At 48.4% G+C, this 14,682-nt stretch overlaps 1 protein-coding gene across 3 annotated transcripts in view; it reads left to right on the top strand.

Annotated features, from left to right (window-relative positions):
* Nucleotides 1–14,682, top strand: part of C9H1orf210 (chromosome 9 C1orf210 homolog) — a 542,874-nt gene that overhangs the window by 197,776 nt on the left and 330,416 nt on the right. The window contains exons 1-2 of one of the 3 annotated variants that reach the window (XM_063939314.1): nt 11,606–11,660; nt 11,820–11,927. The exons of 1 other annotated variant lie outside the window; for it this stretch is intronic. The gene's annotated coding sequence lies outside the window, so the exon portion shown is untranslated. Of the gene's footprint in view, nt 1–11,595; nt 11,661–11,819; nt 11,928–14,682 lie in introns of those variants that run through there. One more of the 3 variants, XM_063939313.1, reaches the window with a different exon arrangement.

Below are 14,682 nucleotides of genomic sequence, written 5' to 3'. Positions count from 1 at the left end.
ATTTGGTGGTGCAGAATTTTTTTAAAAACGACAGGGGCGTGCAAGAGATGCTGTCGGTGGCCAGAAAAATTGCGGGACACTTTCGGCGTACAGGCACCACGTACAGAAGACTGGAGCACCACCAAAAACTACTGAACCTGCCCTGCCATCATCTGAAGCAAGAAGTGGTAACGAGGTGGAATTCAACCCTCTATATGCTTCAGAGGTTGGAGGAGCAGCAAAAGGCCATTCAAGCCTATACAATTGAGCACGATATAGGAGATGGAATGCACCTGTCTCAAGTGCAGTGGAGAATGATTTCAACGTTGTGCAAGGTTCTGATGCCCTTTGAACTTGCCACACGTGAAGTCAGTTCAGACACTGCCAGCCTGAGTCAGGTCATTCCCCTCATCAGGCTTTTGCAGAAGAAGCTGGAGGCATTGAAGAAGGAGCTAAAAGGGAGCGATTCCGCTAGGCATGTGGGACTTGTGGATGCAGCCCTTAATTCGCTTAACAAGGATTCACGGGTGGTCAATCTGTTGAAATCAGAGCACTACATTTTGGCCACCGTGCTCGATCCTAGATTTAAAGCCTACCTTGGATCTCTCTTTCCGGCAGACACAGGTCTGCTGGGGTTGAAAGACCTGCTGGTGACAAAATTGTCAAGTCAAGCGGAACGCGACCTGTCAACATCTCCTCCTTCACATTCTCCCGCAACTGGGGGTGCGAGGAAAAGGCTCAGAATTCCGAGCCCACCCGCTGGCGGTGATGCAGGGCAGTCTGGAGCGACTGCTGATGCTGACATCTGGTCCGGACTGAAGGACCTGACAACGATTACGGACATGTCGTCTACTGTCACTGCATATGATTCTCTCAACATTGATAGAATGGTGGAGGATTATATGAGTGACCGCATCCAAGTAGGCACGTCACACAGTCCGTACTTATACTGGCAGGAAAAAGAGGCAATTTGGAGGCCCTTGCACAAACTGGCTTTATTCTACCTAAGTTGCCCTCCCACAAGTGTGTACTCCGAAAGAGTGTTTAGTGCCGCCGCTCACCTTGTCAGCAATCGGCGTACGAGGTTACATCCAGAAAATGTGGAGAAGATGATGTTCATTAAAATGAATTATAATCAATTCCTCCGCGGAGACATTGACCAGCAGCAATTGCCTCCACAAAGTACACAGGGAGCTGAGATGGTGGATTCCAGTGGGGACGAATTGATAATCTGTGAGGAGGGGGATGTACACGGTGATATATCGGAGGGTGAAGATGAGGTGGACATCTTGCCTCTGTAGAGCCAGTTTGTGCAAGGAGAGATTAATTGCTTCTTTTTTGGGGGGGGGTCCAAACCAACCCGTCATATCAGTCACAGTCGTGTGGCAGACCCTGTCACTGAAATGATGGGTTGGTTAAAGTGTGCATGTCCTGTTTTGTTTATACAACATAAGGGTGGGTGGGAGGGCCCAAGGATAATTCCATCTTGCACCTCTTTTTTCTTTTCTTTTTCTTTGCATCATGTGCTGATTGGGGAGGGTTTTTTGGAAGGGACATCCTGCGTGACACTGCAGTGCCACTCCTAGATGGGCCCGGTGTTTGTGTCGGCCACTAGGGTCGCTAATCTTACTCACACAGTCAGCTACCTCATTGCGCCTCTTTTTTTCTTTGCGTCATGTGCTGTTTGGGGAGGGTTTTTTGGAAGGGACATCCTGCGTGACACTGCAGTGCCACTCCTAGATGGGCCCGGTGTTTGTGTCGGCCACTAGGGTCGCTAATCTTACTCACACAGCTACCTCATTGCGCCTCTTTTTTTCTTTGCGTCATGTGCTGTTTGGGGAGGGTTTTTTGGAAGGGACATCCTGCGTGACACTGCAGTGCCACTCCTAGATGGGCCCGGTGTTTGTGTCGGCCACTAGGGTCGCTAATCTTACTCACACAGCTACCTCATTGCGCCTCTTTTTTTCTTTGCGTCATGTGCTGTTTGGGGAGGGTTTTTTGGAAGGGCCATCCTGCGTGACACTGCAGTGCCACTCCTAGATGGGCCCGGTGTTTGTGTCGGCCACTAGGGTCGCTAATCTTACTCACACAGCTACCTCATTGCGCCTCTTTTTTTCTTTGCGTCATGTGCTGTTTGGGGAGGGTTTTTTGGAAGGGACATCCTGCGTGACACTGCAGTGCCACTCCTAGATGGGCCCGGTGTTTGTGTCGGCCACTAGGGTCGCTTATCTTACTCACACAGCGACCTCGGTGCAAATTTTAGGACTAAAAATAATATTGTGAGGTGTGAGGTATTCAGAATAGACTGAAAATGAGTGTAAATTATGGTTTTTGAGGTTAATAATACTTTGGGATCAAAATGACCCCCAAATTCTATGATTTAAGCTGTTTTTTAGTGTTTTTGGAAAAAAACACCCGAATCCAAAACACACCCGAATCCGACAAAAATAATTCGGTGAGGTTTTGCCAAAACGCGTTCGAACCCAAAACACGGCCGCGGAACCGAACCCAAAACCAAAACACAAAACCCGAAAAATTTCAGGCGCTCATCTCTAATATATATATATATATATATATATATATTTATTTCACAATGCCCGGCACCCTTCTATACAATTTGCAGCTTGCTCCGGTGCCCATCCTTTCTTTGCGCAAGAAAAATAGGATTTTAATAACCTACCTGTAAATCCATTTCTCGTAGTCCGCAGAGGATGCTGGGGTCCATTTTAGTACCATGGGGTATAGACGGTTCCGCAGGAGCCTTTGGCACTTTAAGACTTTTTAACAGTGTGAACTGGCTCCTCCCTCTATGCCCCTCCTCCAGACATCAGTATAGGAGCTGTGCCCGAGGAGACGGACAACTTCGAGAGAATTATCATTAAACTAGTGGCGAGATTCACACCAGCTCATACCATACCAAAAACACGTCTCCTAACATGACCTTTAACATAACCCATGCTAACGTGCATGCATAACGTAACAGCAACTGGTGTAAAACATGTTAACACATGAGAACCTGTGTAAAAAGACAAACGTATTTTGCAGGAAAAATTAGCACTGGGCGGGCGCCCAGCATCCTCTACGGACTACGAGAAACGGATTTACCGTTAGGTTATTAAAATCCTATTTTCTCTAACGTCCTAGAGGATGCTGGGGTCCATTTTAGTACCATGGGGATGTACCAAAGCTCCCAGTACGGGCGGGAAAATGCTAATGTTCCTGCAGAACTGACTGACCAAACTGAAGGTCGTTATCAGACAAGGTGTCAAACTTGTAAAACTTAGCAAACGTGTTTGCCCCTGACCAAGTAGCTGCTCGGCAAATCTGCAACGCCGAGACACCTCGGGCAGCCGCCCAGGACGAACCCACTTTCCTTGTATAGTGGGTCTTTTTCAAACTTGGTAATGGCAATCCTGCCGTGGAATGAGCGTGCTGAAAGGTACCTCTGATCCAGGGCGCAATAGTCTGCTTAGAAGCAGGACCCCCAATCTTGTTGGGGTCATAGAGGACAAACAAAGATTCTGTTTTCCTTATCTGAGCCATTCTTGAAACATAAGTCCTCAACGCTCAGACGACATCCAAGGACTTAGAAATGGCTGAGGTGTCAGAAGCCACTGGTGCCACCACAGGTTGGTTGATATGGAAAGAAGACACAACCTTTGGAAGAAAATGCTGACACGTCCGCAGTTCAGCTCTATCTTCATGAAAAATCAAATAAGGGCTCTTGTGTGACAGAGCCCTTAATTCAGACACTTAATTCAGACCTGAAGCCAAGGCCAACAGCATGACCACTTTCCAAGTGAGAAACTTCAACTCCACCTCTTGCAGAGGCTCAAAGGAGTCTGATTTAAGGAACTGCAACACCACATTAAGATCCCATGGCATCGCAGGAGGCACAAAGGGAGGTTGGATGCGCAGAACCCCCTTCACGAATGTCTGGACCTCAGGAAAGGAAGCCAACTGTTTCTGACAGAAAATGGACAAGACCAAAATTTGGACCTTGATAGACCCTAATCTCAAGCCAGCATCCACACCGCCTGTAGAAATAGGAGAAGATGTCCCAATTGAAACACCACCGGAGGAGACTTCTTGGATTCACACCAAGATACATATATTCTCCAAATACGATGGTAACGTTTGGACGTTACCCCTTTCCTGGCCAGAATAAGTGTGGGAATTACTTAATTGGGAATACCCTTACGGGATAGGATCTGGCGCTCAACAGCCATTCCGTGAAATGTAGCCACAGTAAGTCTTGATAAACAAATGGCCCCTGCTGAAGCAGGTCCTCGTGAAGAGAAAGAGGCCGAGGATCTTCCAATAGTAACTCCTGAAGATCTGGATACCAAGCCCTCCTTGGCCAGTTTGGAGCAATGGGAATTGCTCGAACCCTTGTTCTTCTAATGATCTTGAGAACTTTTGGTATTAGTGGAAATGGAGGGAACAGATACACCAACTGAAAAACCCACTGGGTCACCAGTGCATCTACTGCTATTGCTTGTGGGTCCCTCGACCTGGAGCAATACTTCTGAAGCTTCTTGTTGAGACGTGATGCCATCATATCTACTTGAAGTAGGCCCCAACGACTTGCTAACTCTGCAAAGACCTCCGGGTTGAGGACCCATTCTCCTGGATGGAGATCGTGTCTGCTAAGGAAGTCTGCTTCCCAGTTGTCCACTCCCGGAATGAAAATTGCTGACAGAGCTTTTGCATGTCTTTCTGCCCAGAGGAGTATTTTTGTAACCTCTGTCATTGCCGCTCTGCTTTTGTTCCGCCCTGATCGTTTATGTAATCTACTGCCGTTACATTGTCTGACTGGATCTTGAAGAAGATGCGCCGCTTGATGAAGGCTGTTGTACACAGCTCTCAACTCCTGAATGTTTATGTGAAAGAGTACTTCTTGACTTGACCATCTTCCTTGGAAGCTTTACCCCTGCGTGACTGCTCCCCAACCTCGGAGGCTTGCATCCGTGGTCCCCGTGCGTCCCTCCAGGAGGTGAGAACTTTGTAGCCACCACAAGAGTGAAATTCTGGCTTTTGTCGACAAGATTATCCTCCGGTGCATGTGTAGGTGCGATCCTGAAAACTTGTCCAGTAGGTCCCATTGGAACACCCTGGCGTGGAATCGGCAATATTGTAGAGCCTCGTAGGCCGCTACCATCTTCCCCAGCAGGCGGATGCACTGATGTATCGATACGCGTGCTGGTTTCAAAACTTGTTTGACCATCCTCTGGATCTCCTAAGCCTTTTCCACCGGTAGGAATACTTTCTGTGCTTCCGTGTCAAATATCATTCCCAGAAATGATAACCTCATTGTCGGTTCAAATTGTGATTTTGGAAGGTTTATGATCCAACCGTGCTGTTGAAGCACCGTCAGGGAAAGTGCAATGTTCTGTACTAGTTTCTCCATGGATCTCGCTTTTATGAGGAGATCGTCCAAGTATGGGTTTACGTTGACTCCTTTCTTGCGAAGAAGAACCATCATCTCCGTCATCACCTAGGTGAATATTCTCGGAGCCGCGGAGAGCCCGAAAGGCAATGTTTGGAACTGGTAGTGGCAGTCCTGCATCGCAAACCTCAGGTATGCTTGATGCGGAGGGTAGATGGGAACATGCAAATAAGCATCTTTGATGTCCATCGACACCAGAAATTCTTTTTCCTCCAAGTTGGAGATCACCGCTCTCAGGGATTCCATCCTGAATTTGAACCTTTTCAAATAGAGGTTCAGAGTCTTTAGGTCTAGAATCGGTCTGACCGAGCCATCCGGTTTCGGCACTACAAACATGCTTGAATAAAACCCTTTTTCCTGTTGTAACACAGGAACTATGGTAATTACGTTGTCTTGACATAATTTCTGTATTGCGTTCAGCACATTTGTTCTGTCCCGAACAGAAGCTGGTAAGGCTGATTTGAGAAATCGGCATGGGGGAAGGTCTTGAAATTCCAAATTGTACCATTGGGATACTATCTGTAATACCCAAGGATCCAGATCTGAGTGAACCCAGACCTGGCTGAAAGACAGTTGACGTGCCCCCACCCGATGGTACTCCCGCAGGGGAGCCCCAGCGTCATGCTGAGGTTTTAGCAGAAGTAGCTGTTGACTTCTGCTCCTGCGAGCCTGATGGTGTTGTATATTTTTTACCTCTTCCTCAACCTCTTCCTACGAAGAAGGGGGTACCCTTTGCCTTTTTGGACTAGTTGGAACGAAAGGACTGCATTGTATGAGAATGATATCCTTTCCTAGGTGGAGCAGCTGCAGAAGGCAGAAATGCTGACTTGCCTGATGTAGTTGTTGAAATCATGGTATCCAGCTTGTCTCCAAAGAGGGCTTTTCCATTATAAGGGAGCGCCTCAATATTCTTTTTTGGACCCGCATCAGCATTCCATTGGCGGATCCACAGCGCCCTGCGGGCTGATATCACCATAGCGGAGGATCTTGAACGCCGCAACCCAATATCCTTTATAGCTTCAAATAAGTAACCTGCAGCATCTTTGATATGGCCGAGAGTTAGGACTATTTCATCCCTGTCAATTGTGTCTATGCTAACAAGCAAGTTGTCAGACCATTGTTCCACAGCATTACCCACCCACGCACAAGCAATGGTGGGCCTGAGCACCTTCCGTTAGCTGTATATATGGATTTTAGGGTTGCTTCTAATTTACGGTCAGCCGGATCTTTTAAAGAGGCTGACCCAGGGGCAGACAAAACAATTTTCTTAGACAGCCGAGAAATTGAGGTGTCTACCATTGGGGGTGTCTCCCATTTGTGCCTGTCTTCCTCAGGGAAAGGGTACGCTACACGTATCCTTCTGGGAATAGTACATTTCTTCTCTGGGTTAGCCCAGGATTCTTCAAAGAACACATTCAAATCCTTTGAAGGAGGAAAAGTCACAACCTGCTTTTTATTTAATTTAATATAATCCTTTTCCTCTGGGACCAGTGTTGTTTCAGGAAACTCCAACACTTCCTTTATAGCGACTATCATACATTGTATGCTTTTGGCTAATTTAGGGTCTACCCCTCTCAAATCCCCAGTGTCGACGTCAGTGTCGGAATCTGATTCTGTGTCCCCTTGCATTATCTGGACCAGAGAGCTTTTCTGGGAACTGGATGGGACCTGAGTGGATGATATGGAGGGGTCAGTAAACAGTGCATCCTCCACAGATTGCCTCCAATATTTAGTCTGTTGTTCAGACTCAGAGAATTTCTTTGCAAGCATTGACGTATTCTTTTGCAACATTCTCACCCACTCCGGCTCCTTCTGAGAGGGAAGGGCCACCATATTACCCTCTCGTGCATCTAAAATGGGTACTTCCGGGAAAGAACCCTCCACGATGTCTGACATGTTACACACCTGTACACACACACACCCCTATCACACAGGGGAGCTATCGGGGACAGACCTACACTAAAGTCTGTCAGAGAGACACAGAGGGATTTGCCAGTCCACACACTGCGCCCTATATGTGAATTGTGCAAAAATGACACAACTACAGCGCATATACCAATATTAGGTCCACAGACCTAATTATAATGAACACTCCCTTCCCCCTCTATAACACCCTGTACTTGTATCAGTGTAGACTTGAGGAAAAAGTGCTCTAGAGCTTCACAGTGGCGTTTCTGCAGGAGAAAATGGCGCCCAGTGAGTGTTCTGGCACATCTGAGGAGAAGCCCCGCCCCCTATAATGGCACGATCCAGCCTCAGAAAGGGTTATTTTTATACTGGCCCAGGGGGTAGTACATCCACAGCCTCTCTGGATGTACTTTTTTTACCAGTGAGAGTAGGTTTTACACATGCCGCTCAGAGCGCACCTCCCTCCCACTCACGCGCTCTGCACCCCTGTACTGAGAGACATGGTGCGCAGCGTCCCGCCGCTGCGCTGGTACCTGTGTGCCGCCAACGATGACCGGAGGACCCCTGTCTGCAGGACTCTGGTAAACATACTCACCAGCTTTCTGACTTCTGGCTCTCTTAGGGGGTGGCGGCAGTGCTGTGGGAGTGAACGCTGGCCAGGCTTGGTCTGTGTTCAGTACCCTTCATGAGGTAATGGTGTCCTGTCAGCAGAAGCAGAACCATTAACTAATTGAGAAGTTGGTTCCTACTTCCCCCCTAAGTCCCACGAAGCAGGGAAGCTGTTGCCAGCAGCTTCCCTGTAAAATAAAAAACCTAACAAAGTATTTTTCCAGCAAAGCTCTGTAGAGCTCCACTAGAGTGCATCCAGTCTCCTGGGCACATTTTCTAAACTGAGGTCTGGAGGAGGGGCATAGAGGGAGGAGCCAAATCACACTGTTAAAAAGTCTTAAAGTGCCGAAGGCTCCTGCAGAACCGTCTAACCCCATGGTACTAAAATGGACCCCAGCATCCTCTAGGACGCTACAGAAATATAGGGTATGCTGGAGGTCGGCACTCAAGGAGACTGTTATGGGCCCTACACACTGGAAGATCTCAGTGCACAATATGAACGTTCTCGTTCATTAATGAATGAGAACTCGTTCATATCGTGCAGTGTGTAGTCACCAACGATTAACGATGTGCGGACCAGCTCTCGTTAATCGTTGGTACCCCATCGCTTATGCATACAGGCCAATATGGACGAGATTGTCCATATTAGCATGCATTGTGCTGTGGAGTCGGATGACGAGGGGAGTGAATAAACTTCACTCCCCCCGTCACCTCTCCCCCGCCGCCGGGTTGCCCGTCTAGCGATAGAAGATCACATGCTTTCGACGTTTCGGAGACTAGCTCCTTTATCAAGAATGATAAAGGAGCTGGTCTCCAAAACATTGAAAGCATGTGATCGTCTGTCGCACCATTTCATTACTAACAGTCTGCCTGAGTGCCGACCTCCAGCATACCCTATATACTGTATATATATTTTTTAAATTTATTTATCTATTTTTAAACGACGTGGGGGGTAATGTGTCTGTGTGACCCCCCCTTTCATTGGACAAGGGGAAATTCATTATTTATTATATACACTACATCCCCCCACCCCTCCCCGTATGCAGCAAGTGGTTATATATGATCTAAATATGTAGCACAGCACCATCATCTCCCTGTGCTGCTCCCCCCTCCATCCCTCTGTCCGGGGCAGCGGCAGCGGGATAGAAGGCTGTGATGTCTTCCCGCACACATCAGTGCACAGACCCCTCTGCTGTGTGTGTGCAGGCTGACACGGTCTCCCGGGAGCAGGACCCGCAGCTTTGTGATGGGAGCCGGCTCTAAGGTCTTGCTCCCTATCTCCCCCCTCACAGCCTGTCAGACACGCCCCCCGGACGGACACGCGCATTCAAAGCTCCTCAGCGGCAGGGGTCGCTTCAGGCAGCAGGTGTCATCCGGCGTTCTGGAACTTGGTCTGGTCCGGCTTTCACCGAATCCCGGCTGAAGTGAAACTTACTTCAGCTTCGTCCGTCCCATTCTGTTGCTCTACACTGCACAGTGCAGTGTGCAGTCAGGAGGTCAAGCTTGGAGCAAGCATCTCTCTCCACCAGGGATGGGCAGTCAGGGGAGCCAGTGCCTCCCCTGTCATTAATGATTAAAATAATATTAAGAAAATACTTATGACACATATTCTATGTCATAAGTATCTGCTTTATATTAATCTAATCACATTTCCTGCCTATATGTGTTTGGGAGGCACCGATCGTGGTGCTCGGGTGGGGGACCCCATTTTTATTTTTTGGGGTCCCCACTTCCGAGGAATTCCAGCCCTGAGCTGACTAGTTTGTGGGGGGGCAGATTAATGCTATGGCAGGGGGACCCCATACCGAGTGTCTCCCCTGCTATGGCATTATCCCCCCTGGCTGGTTCTGCCTGGTGCTGGTTTCACCAATGTAGGGGGGGCTACACTCCCCCCCCCCTCCATTGGGGAAGGGGGGGGGGGGTTGTTAGCTGCTTGTGCCTCCCCAGCCAGGACCGTCTTTTCGTATGTGCTCAATGGGCTCTTGCCCAAGGGCCCCAGGAGTAATAGGGCCCTAGGCTGATAGCTGAGGGTTCCCTCTTTTCAGGGGTACCAGATTTTTGAAAATCGGCCCTGGGGAACCAGAGATATCCGACTTCAAAGCAGTGGTCCCCATCCAAGCCGGTTAATTGCTCTTCCCAGCCAGATATCTCAGGTTCTGTCTGACTCAGAGTTTTCTGAGGAAATACTCCAAAAGCTGAGACTCTCCTCTTTTGTAGAACACTGGCAGCTTGTCTCTACCATGCCCAGAACCAAAGATATCAGTCTTCCAGCAGCTGGTCCCTGCTCCAGCTCCACGCGTCTAATATGCAGTTTTATATTTTCGGCAGTGGATTGCTCTGTCTCCTGAACTCTGATCCCCAAGTCCCCAGTACTTCCTAAAAGGTGAGACTCTCTAGTTTTTTTTTATCCCATTAAAGCTAAGAAATCTATTTCCAGGAACTTGAGATATCTGCAGTAAAGCAAGCTGCCCTCCCACCAGAAAATTATGACTATTAAGCCCATTCCACTATCGACCCCTCCCCTACATATTAAACATCCCTTCCTACCCTGGAAGTCATGTACCGGGGCCCTTTCATTCAGCCCAATGTCCCCTTCTACAGTTTAGTGCATTCCCTCCTGCCCCATCTCCCACCATCTGTGCAGTAAAGGAGTAATTAGCAGAAATTATTTCTCCAGGGCCAACATGCTGAGCGGAAGATAGAACACCCCCTACTGCCCGCGGGACATCAAAGCTGCCGCTGATAGCAGCCCCCACCCCTACTGCTGAAGGATGGGTAGGGGGTCCAGTGCATTGCTGTGCCCAGGGGCCTACACTGCTGTTAAGACGGCTCTGTCCCCAGCCACTGACCTCACCGCACGCCACTGCTCTCCACGGCTTGGTCGGTTTGCGGTTGTTAGGGCGACATGCATTAGGTCGACATGTGCAAAGTCGACAGGTCAAACGGTCGACATGAGTTTTTCACGTTTTTCCCCTTTTTTTGACCTTTTTCATACTTTACAATCCACGTGGACTACTAATGGGAATGGTAATGGAAGCATGGCGAGCCATGCGAGGGGACGCGGTGCACTAATTGGGGTTCCCCGTCACTCTACAAAGAAAACAATGCCCAAAAAAGTTTAAAAAAAACAACCATGTCGACCTTTTGACCTGTCGATCTTGCACATGTCGACCTAACGACTCTGTCGACCTAACGACTCTGTCGACCTATTGCATGTTGACCTTTAGTGGTCAACCCAATGCATGTCAACCTAATGTGTGTGGACCCAACAACCCATACCCGCTTGTTCACATGGTCGCTGCAACCCTGTTTTTAATGCACCTGATCCTTGGGGCCCCTCTAAGCCATGGGGCCCGGTACAGGGGTCCCCTTTGACCCTCCCTGTCGCCGGGCCTGAGTAAGGGAAGTGCAGGTATAGGATAGGAGGCATTATGGAGAGAGGGAACCTGGGGTTTATGCTGTGAAAGTGTTTGTGCTTGCTCTAAGGCTACAACCCAATCACACAGACCTTCTCCCTCCTCTTGCTCCCCCTTCTTCTTCTCTCTCATATCCCGCACAGAGGAAGTTACATTTTAACCAACTCTGCTGCCACCTTTGTACCTTTCCCTGCTGCCAGGCTCCACCCCTCACCTTCAGGAGACAGGACAGGTAGGAGACGGTGTGAATGGGACGGGAGCAAGATTGCTGTATCCACAGACATGTTACATACATAGAGGTGCTGTATATAGAACAGGAATGATAGATTATGTCTCCTCATGTATAGAATATAAAAAGATGTATGTGAAATGTATGTGTACACTGTACAGTCATCGTCATGTATAAGTTGCTGCATTTCCAGGAACGGTTTTGTGTTGTTGTGTCTGTTACCTTCTAGGGCAGTTCCAATTATCCGCTGTACGGGTAAAGCTCCGGGTTTTCACGTTTTCTGCACATTTCCCATGCAGCATCCATGGATAACACGCAACAACACACATACAGATCAGTGAGTGCATGGTATCTGTTAGTCTGTGTGAGTATAAACATCAGATTATCTGTCCTGTAGGTGACTATCATTGTATCCTCTCATATACAGTAGGTGATTATCATTCTATCCTATTGTGTAGGTTATTATTATTATTATTATTATTATTATTATCAGATTTTATTTATAAGGCACCACAAGTGTTTTGCGGCGCCGTACAAAGGACAGTACAGGGAGACAAAACTTAGCATTACAGTAAATAAATAACAGAAATAGAGTACAGGTTACAAAGAGCAGCACAATTCTCATACATAATACAGCTAGGATATAAGTAGCTGGGGAGTGATCAGACTACTACTTGGGGCTGGTGGCCATAGATGGAGATGAGTCTTTACCAGCAGGAGAAAAAGCGGGTAAAGATGGTCGCTGAGTAGGGGAGAGCTGTGAGTGAAATGTGTCGAGAAGAGGGCTTTGACAATAAGAGGAAAGAGGGCCCTGTTCTAGAGAGCTAACAATCTAGTGGGAAGGGCCGACAGACAGATGACACGAGGTGCAAGCAAGTGGGAGGTAGCCTGATGGCAATATGTAAGCAAAGCCGAGATGTTCGAGGCATGAGGCAGGGGGATGGAGGAGCAGCCTCAGGACTAGGTTATGCATCGGAAGGGTATGCTTTGATTAATACTGTAGGTGGGTTTTTAGTGCCTGTTTGAAGCTTTTGCAAGGTTGGGGAGAGTCTATTGGAGCGGGGGAGCGCGTTCCACTGAAGGGGTGCAGCATGGGCAAAATCTTGAACTCAATCATGGGAAGCAGTGACCAGGGCAGAGGAGAGGCAATGGTCATTGGCAGACTGTAGGGGGTGGGAGGGAGTATGAAGGGAGAGGAGGTTGGAGATGTAGGGAGCAGTGGAATTAGAGATGGCCTTGTATGTGAGGGTGAGGAGTTTGAAGAGGATTCTGTAGGGGAATGGGAGCCAGTGTAGATTTTGTCGAAGGGGAGTGGCGGCAGAGGAAGATAAGCCTAGCTGCGGAGTAGAGGACAGATTGGAGGGGAGCAAGATGGGAGCAAGTGAGGCCAGTGAGGAGAACATTGCAGTAGTCGAGTCATGAGATGACCAGTGAGAGGATGATAAATTTAGTTGCACTCTGGGAGAGAAATGGCCTAATGCAAGCAATGTTGCGTAGCTGGACCCGACAGTATTGTGCCAGAGCTTGGATGTGTGGTGCACAGGAGAGGGAGGAGTCAAGAGTTACACCCAAGCAGCGGACTTGGAGAACGAGGGAGATGATGATGTTGTCAACAGTGATAGAGATATTGTTACGGGGTGTTGCTCTGGCTGGGGGAAAGATAATGAGTTCAGTTTTGTCCATCTTGAGCTTCAGAGAGCGCTCAGACATCCAGGAGGAGATGGCGGAGAGGCAGCTGGAAACCTGAGAGAGGACAGAGGGGGACAGATCAGGAGAAAAGAAGCAGAATTGTGTGTCATCAGCATAAAGGTAGTATCGAAGGCCAAAGGAGTTAATGAGCGCACCCAGGGAAGAGGTGTACAGGGAGAACAGAAGGGGCCTAGGACAGAACCCTGAGGGACACCAACAGAAAGGATGGAAGGGTGTAAGGTGGTGCTGGAGGCAGACACAGAGAAGGAGCGGTTAGTGAGGTAAGAGGTAAACCAGTCAAGGAGAGTGCTAGAGAGGCCAATATTTTGGAGTGTGCGGAGGTGAGTATCATTCTAAAAAAAACAAAACCCATGTAGAGTGTATCCGGAAAGTATTCACAGCGCTTCACATTTTGGGTTAGGGTTAACATTTTGTTATGTTACAGACTCAGGGCCTAATTTAGACCTGATCGTAGATGTGCTAAATTTAGCACATCTACGATCAGGCACACTGACATGCGGGGGGACGGCCAGCACAGGGCTAGTCCGCCCCGCATGTCAGGCCCGACCCCCTCCGCAGAAGTACAAAAGCATCGCACAGCGGCAATTCTTTTGTACTTCAGAAGTAGCTCCCAGCCAGCGCAGCTCGTCGCTGCCCGGGTTGCAGCGGCTGCGTGTGATGTCCCACAGCCGCCGCGCCCCCTAAACAGAGGCTTAACGCCGCCATCCCGACCCCTTCCACCCAGCGGCAGCCTCTGCCTGTCAATCAGGCAGAGGCGATCGCAGGGCTAAGACAGCCATCGGCTGTCTGCCATGCACCGGCGCACTGCGGCGCATGCGCTGTTCAGACCTGATCGGCTGCTATGCGAAATCACACTGCACCAATCAGGTCTGAATTATTTCCTTATTCTAAAATGGAATAAATTAATTTTTCCCCTCAAAATTCTACACACAATACCCCATTATGACAGCGATTTATTATTTATTTATTTATTATTTATTAAAAATAAACAAACTAAGAAATCACATGTACATAAGTATTCACAGCCTTTGCCATGAAGCTCAAAATTGAGCTCAGGTGCATCCTGTTTCCACTGAACATCCTTGAGATGTTCCTACAGCTTAATTGGAGTCCACCTGTGGTAAATTCAGTTGATTGGACATGATTTGGAAAGGCACACACCTGTCTATATAAGGTCAAACACTTGACAGTGCATGTCTGAGCACAAACCAAGTATAAAGTCAAAGGAATTGTCTGTAGACCTCCGAGACAGGATTGTCTTGAGGCACAAATCTGGGGAAGGGTACAGAAAAATATCTGCTGCTTTGAAGGTCCCAATGAGCACAGTGGCCTCCATCATCCGTAAATGGAAGAAGTTTGGAACCACCGGGACTCTTCCTAGG

The sequence above is a fragment of the Pseudophryne corroboree genome, chromosome 9 (genome assembly GCF_028390025.1).
Source record: "Pseudophryne corroboree isolate aPseCor3 chromosome 9, aPseCor3.hap2, whole genome shotgun sequence".
Taxonomy (NCBI): Eukaryota; Metazoa; Chordata; class Amphibia; order Anura; family Myobatrachidae; genus Pseudophryne; species Pseudophryne corroboree.
The sequence above is the reverse complement of the archived record's forward strand: the minus strand, read 5'-3'. Positions and strand labels throughout refer to the sequence as shown.